This window comes from Pipistrellus hanaki, assembly GCF_964339955.1.
Source record: "Pipistrellus hanaki genome assembly, chromosome: 17".
NCBI classification, from domain to species: Eukaryota; Metazoa; Chordata; class Mammalia; order Chiroptera; family Vespertilionidae; genus Pipistrellus; species Pipistrellus hanaki.
In genome coordinates, this window is record NC_140519.1 from 12,086,491 (window position 1) to 12,092,921 (window position 6,431).

The following is a 6,431-nucleotide window of genomic DNA, read 5'->3' on the forward strand; positions in this document are numbered from 1 at the left end:
AAGACAAATCAGGATTTTATCCACAACTCCTATTAGAATTATCCAGCAACTCTAAGCCAAAGCCGGTATGGTACCTCCAGTAAAATTATAGTCAACTGTAGCAGTGTTATACAGCTATGTAATTAAAAGTTAAAAGTATTTTGGGGGGCTGTTCTATTTTTCCCCAAATCTTAGTATTTAAGGAAAAATTGCTCTTACAATAACCAGACCAGGTTCTGCCTCCTCCATTCTAGCCACCGTCAACTCTCCTCTGTGGTCATAGATTTACTGGCCATAACACTCATTTGGGCAAGTTACCATCAAATCACAGGCTTGAAAGAATCATCCTTATCAATTAGAGGCCCAGACTGCATTTTATTACTTCCAATGCTGAATTCACTGTCTCAGTCATACTTTTGAGCAGTTTTATTTACTTAAAACATTTACCTGCCATTTCGAAATGGTTGAATGTGGGTCATAATCCTGCCCTGTAAACCCCTTAGAACAAGTCTGAGCTTCCTTCCTCAAGAGAGCCCTTTATCTACTTAAAGTGATAACAAAACAAGGCTCTCTTTTCTCTTTATCTACTCAAAGGTCTCCAGGCCTGTTTACACTCCCTGGGCATCCACTCTGCAGATGGAGGCTGGGTCCGAGGGGTGAATGGGAGCTGGACCAGCCACAGGCCCTGGGCTCGGACAGCCATTCAGAGGAGATGTCCTGTCCTTGTCACAAAGGCACTGCCCATTAGGTTTGCTCACCAAGCTTCCCACCTGCAGGACTTAGATTTCTGGAAAAGTCACCTTCTTATCCTATACTAGAGGCCGGATGTGTGGAAATTCATGCACCGGAGGGAGCTTCCCTCAGCCAGCCTGCCCCCTCTCCCAGTCCGGGAGCCCTCAGAGGTGGGAGGCTACCCAGCGATCATGGGAAGGAGACGCCCCTGGATGGCTGGGCAGCTGACATCCGAGGCTTGCCTGTGCCATGGGTGGGTGGGGAGCTGAGGGGACTGGGGGACTCCAGAGGCAGGCGTGTGGAGCGGCTGGACCTGCCTAGGGGCAGGCCCGGCCATGCCGTGTGTCTGCCACCCCGGCAGAGCTGAGGGGACTGCGTGCCGCTATCTTGTGTCTGTGGGCACCGCCATCTTTGAGGGTATTGCATTCAATTAGCATATTCCCTCCTTATTGTCTGTAGGCGCTGCCATCTTTGTGAGGGCATGATGGTCAATTAGCATATTTCCTCTTTATTAGATAAAATAATAATAGGCTAATAAGCAAATCAACCGAATGGTGGAACCACTGGTCACTATGATGAGCACTGACCACAAGGGGCAGATGCTCAATGCAGGAGCTGCTTCCTGGTGGTGAGTGTGCTCCCACAGGAGGAGCACCACTCAGCTGGTTCACTGCCAGCAAGGGCAGCAGCGGTGACATGGTGGTGGGAGCCTCTTCTGCCTCCACTGCAGGCAGGTGGTAAGAAGCAAGGGGTCTGGGACTGCGAGAGCTCCAGACTGCAAGAGGGATGTCTGGGATCGGACCTAAGCGCACAGGTGGATATCCCCCAAGGGGTTCCAGACTGCAAGAGGGTGCAGGCCAGGCTGAGAGACCCCCCCCCCCTCCAGTGCACAAATGTGGTGCACCAGGCCTCTAGTTATATATATATATATATATATATATATATATATATATATATATATATATAATATGGGTTTAGGGATCTGTGTTCCTCATGCAACAAGATGTGAAATCTCCCCTCTCTGGTCCTTTCCTGAATTTTTCTATTGCTCTTATCATGCTTACATCACTAGCTCCTCAAAGATGGATTTTTCTTAATCTATTTTGTTCTTCTTAAAAGTTATACATGGATATGCCATGAATTATACGTTAACACCATCTTTATGACTCCAGTTGAGCTCTTTAAAGTTCGTGTCTAATTGCTGCATCAAAGTTGAACTCTTCCTCCAGGTTTTCAAAGACCATCATAAATTGGGTCTCAAATTGAAAATTTCTCAACAGATTTAAAGCTGAACTGATTATCATTTTGCCCAGCCCACTTCTTCACTTGATTCTTGCAGTCACCACCATGACCCTGCTGAGGAAGAAACTGGTCTTGCAAGGCAGGCGTGCCAGGCCAAAAAAACTGTGAACAATGCACTGCCCTGGGGGTGGGGAGAAAGGGTCCTTATCGCTACGGGATATGGCCTGGGAACCTCCCAACACCTGGGGGCTTCCTGTAAGCCCATGAAAGGGGGTGGAACCATATCTCCAAGACAGAGACCCCAGAAGGTTATAAAAAGTGAAGCTCTCTGTGTGTTTCGTCACTCTGATTTGGAAATTACTCCTGGAGTTCACCAGTGTTAATAAACACAGTCCCTCCCTTTCTCCAGGTGTTTCTTAGTGCTTGGTATTTCTTTGGTCTTCTGCAACCAGCAACTTGGGATCATTTCTTGCTTCCTGCTTCTTCCTCTCCCACATCCAGCTGGTCGACTCTGATCCCCGGGGCCTGCATGGGCTTTGTGTCACACTGTTCTAGCCACTGCTCTCCATTTCCCCTTCCCTGCCTGTGTTTAGACTGCCATCTCTGACTTCTTTGCTTCCAGACCAGCCATCCAGTCCATCCTTTACAATGAAGATTGCTATCTAAACTTGAAATTCCATGGGCTTCTCCAGTGCAGGAAAGCCTCTATAATGGTTTCTATCTATGTGTCAAAGGAAAGATATTTAGTTCATTGGCACAGCGCATGGACTTCCATGGTTGTGCACCTCTAATGACTCCCGTGCCTTTCAAACCCTCGTGATTTCTAATTCTTCCCAAATTTCAGCAGCCACCGTGGCTATAGTAACCTAATTATCCTTGTGTCTGATCATGGCATTAGTGGTGTTCAACAGTAATCACACTTCACAATCCAAGAGGGAACTCAGAATCCTGGACAATTTGGTTCAGTAGTAGAGCATTAGCCCCCATACGGAAGGGTCTTGTGTTCAATTCTTCTCTGTCAAGGACAGGTACCGGGGTTGCAGGTTTGATACCCAGTCCCAGTCAGGATACGTGTGGAGGCAACCAATAGATTTGTCCATCTCACATCCATCTCTCTCTCTCTCTCCCTCCCTCCCTTCCTTCCTCTCTCTCTAAAAATCAATGGAAAAATATGCTCAACTGAGAATTAGGGAAAAAAAAAAAAAAAAGGAGAGGGTGGTTGGGTGAGTATACCCTGTTTCCCCGAAAATAAGACAGTGTCTTATATTAATTTTTTCTCCCAAACTTGCGCTAGTTCTTATTTTCAGGGGATGTCTTATCTTCCCATGCACTAGGTCTTAATTTCGGATGATGTCTTATTTTTGGGGAAACACGGTAGGAGTAGGAATGACAGTCTGTTTTTCTTTAAATGTCTGGTATCACTCCACTCTCCAAAAACCCTGCCTTATAAATGGCACCATCATAGTTGAGCCTTGATTTTCTGTCCTTCCTGTTCTCTAGCCCTTGGTGCTGTTCACATGTTTCCTCCCTGCATGAACATTTCTCTCTCGGGCTGCAAGTCAAGGAATAAGGGTCCTTCACACAAGAGCTTTTACCTCTGTTCGCAAAAACATCTACGAATCATTTTTCCAAACTAAGAAACATCAGAGCGTTTTCACTTGTGAAGAAGTTATGTCTGAATCTGTTTTAAATTTGTTCCTAATATGTTATGAAATATGACAATGGTTTAATGAAAAAAAAATCTTAACAAGAGGAGTTCTTATCAGCGGGAAGCTTATGTGACTCCCTGTCATCACACCTCCTGACAGTTCAAGTAGAGACAAGAAAACAAAAAATTTCCCTCAGGGTTAAAATAACGTGAAACCCATTGAATGGAGGGTGTGCTCAGTCTGTCTAAGCCTAGAAAGCAGGAGGGTACCCGGAATTCCTACAGTTTTCAGAAGTGATGAAGGAGACCTGCTGTCTCTAAGCCCAGTACCTTCTTTTGACCGACTGATTACTTAAATAAAATCAAAGGATTGACAACAACCAAAAGGGGTTGAGGAACAATATTCTCTTTGAGAAGTTTCAAAGTTTCAGGAAACAGTTCCATGGTTGAGGGTATCAGGAACCCAGGGAGGAGAGGTGTGTGTGTGTGTGTGTGTGTGTGTGTGTGGTTTTTTTTTTTTTTTTTTTTTTTAACATATTTTTAGTAATTTCAGAAAGGAGTGGAAAGGGAGGGAGTAATAGAAGCATCAATGATGAGGGAGAATCATTGATCAGCTGCCTCCGGCATGCCCCCCACTGGGGACAGAGCCTGCAGAGAGGAAAGGTTTTGCTACACGGTGACACATACCTAGGGAGTGACATCCTTCTTTAGAGAGAGCTTAAGTGTTTGAGCTCATTAAAAAGTCAACCTCACTGGCTTCACTTTCAGTATCATTGAAACCTCATAGAGGAGCAGAGGGCGGGGCATAGCTCCTGTGACTGACACAGCCAGGCAGCTCCAGGAGCGGGGCATGTGAGGTGACAGCTGGGGTTGAAGAAGATGGTGCAAGAAAATGAAGCCAGTGAAGGCAGTCTGAGCCACCCCCCTTCACCCCCAAGAAGGAAAGCAGCACAATCATTTCAAAATCGGTCTATCTCAGTGATCAGCAAAGTACAACGACTGAAATTTCTTTTGAGAGCCAAAATGTTTAAACTTAAACTATACAGGCAAGAACATTGTTATTAACTTAATTAGGGTTTGTACTCCTAAGCTGGCCTTTGCTAAAAACTCAATGGGCCAAAGAGCCACATGTGGATCGCGAGCCGCAGTTTGCCGACCGCTGGTCTATCTCATTGCTTCTGTCCTTCCTATGGAGTGAGTCATTAATATTTATGTTGCTTTAATAGGATTTGTCGCATTTTGAAAGAGACAAGTCTCTAGAGTTGGCTCCCGTAGTTTGGGTCGATGGGAAGATTGGGGTAGGATTGCAGGCACCTAGGAAGACAATGGAACCTTCTGACTGCGGTCAGTGTGCACCATAGCTCGTCTACGAATGTAGTTCAATCCGCGTGTCAATGGCAAGCATCCCGTTACCGTATCCAACCTCCCCAGGGGTTTGAAAGGGTTTTTCCAAATAACAGATCGCAGACCTTTGGCGATCATTAAATCAGTTCAAAGGTTAGGGCCAGCATTTTAGAAGACTAAAATAAAGTAGATTTAAGCAGAACAGAAATCAGATTTCCTCTCCCATGGCAAGGGGTCGGGTGAGCTTACCTATTCTTGTTTTCTAAGTGGCTTTAACACTACAGACAAAAATTCCTTCACACACACTCTCAAAGCCAGTTCAGGCTGGGTGGGCAAGGTGAGTGCCGTAGCAGTTCTCTTTGTGTCACTGTCTTCTATTTTACTTCAGAGACTGCAACGTGGTCTCAGAGTCAGGCTGCCACCGCAGAGGGCAGAGAGCGTTTGAGGTCCACTCGAGGCATATGTAAGGGCCTGGCTTACATCCCCTCCGCCACAGCCCCTGGGCAGCCTGTGGCCAGGTGGCCCCCGTCCTGGGAAGAGAAGTCCCCCTGTGCACACAGAGGAAGGGGACATGAAGTGCACATCACAGCCCTCTGTGCTCACACTTTCCTGGGCTCAGCAGCTGTGACCTGGCAGACTATGTCCTTTAGGTATTTCCACAAATACCTTGCCTTTCCTGGAATCTTCCCAGCAATGCTCTTTTTTAAATATATATATATTTAAATATATATATTTTTTACAGAGAGGAAGAGAGAGGGATAGAGAGTTAGAAACATCGATGAGAGACATCCATCAGCTGCCTCTTGCACACCTCCTACTGGGGATGTGCCCACAACCAAGGTACATGCCCTTGACTGGAATCAAACCTGAGACTTTTTAGTCCACAGGCCAACGCTCTATCCACTGAGCCAAACTTTTTAGTCCACAGGCCAACCTCACTGGCTTCACTTTCAGCATCATTGAAACCTCATGGAAACCAGTTTTGGCTGCTCTCTCTCTCTTTTTTTTAATTTTATTTGAGAAGAAGGTACTTTCTGTCCCCATTGGACCAAAGCCGAAGCTTGTGTTTCTGATGTGAATTTTCCCAGGAGGCTCCTATAACTGACATGGACTGGACAGCCCCAGGGTATCAGACGCCATGGGAGAAGCAGAGTTGGATGCGACAGCAGCTCTCTCCGTGTCATCGTGGTCTGTTTCCATTCAGCGTCACTTCTTCAGCTACTGAGCTGCATCCTCTCTTCTCGCGCGGAACCCCATCACAGGGCCCCGGGGAGGCACACGTAGTGGCTTTGCGCTGAACTATTGAAAGTATGCAGCATTTCCCAGTCTGAGAAAAATTGTTTCCATAGTGTAAAAATTTCAGTTCTGTGAGGATTTGGTGGACTAGGTGAGTTGTCTGAGCTTCTGGCTCCTTGTGTGCAGTCTTCACTATGGATTCTGTACTCATTGTCCCTGTGGCTTATTGTCTTGGCATCTGCCTAATCAG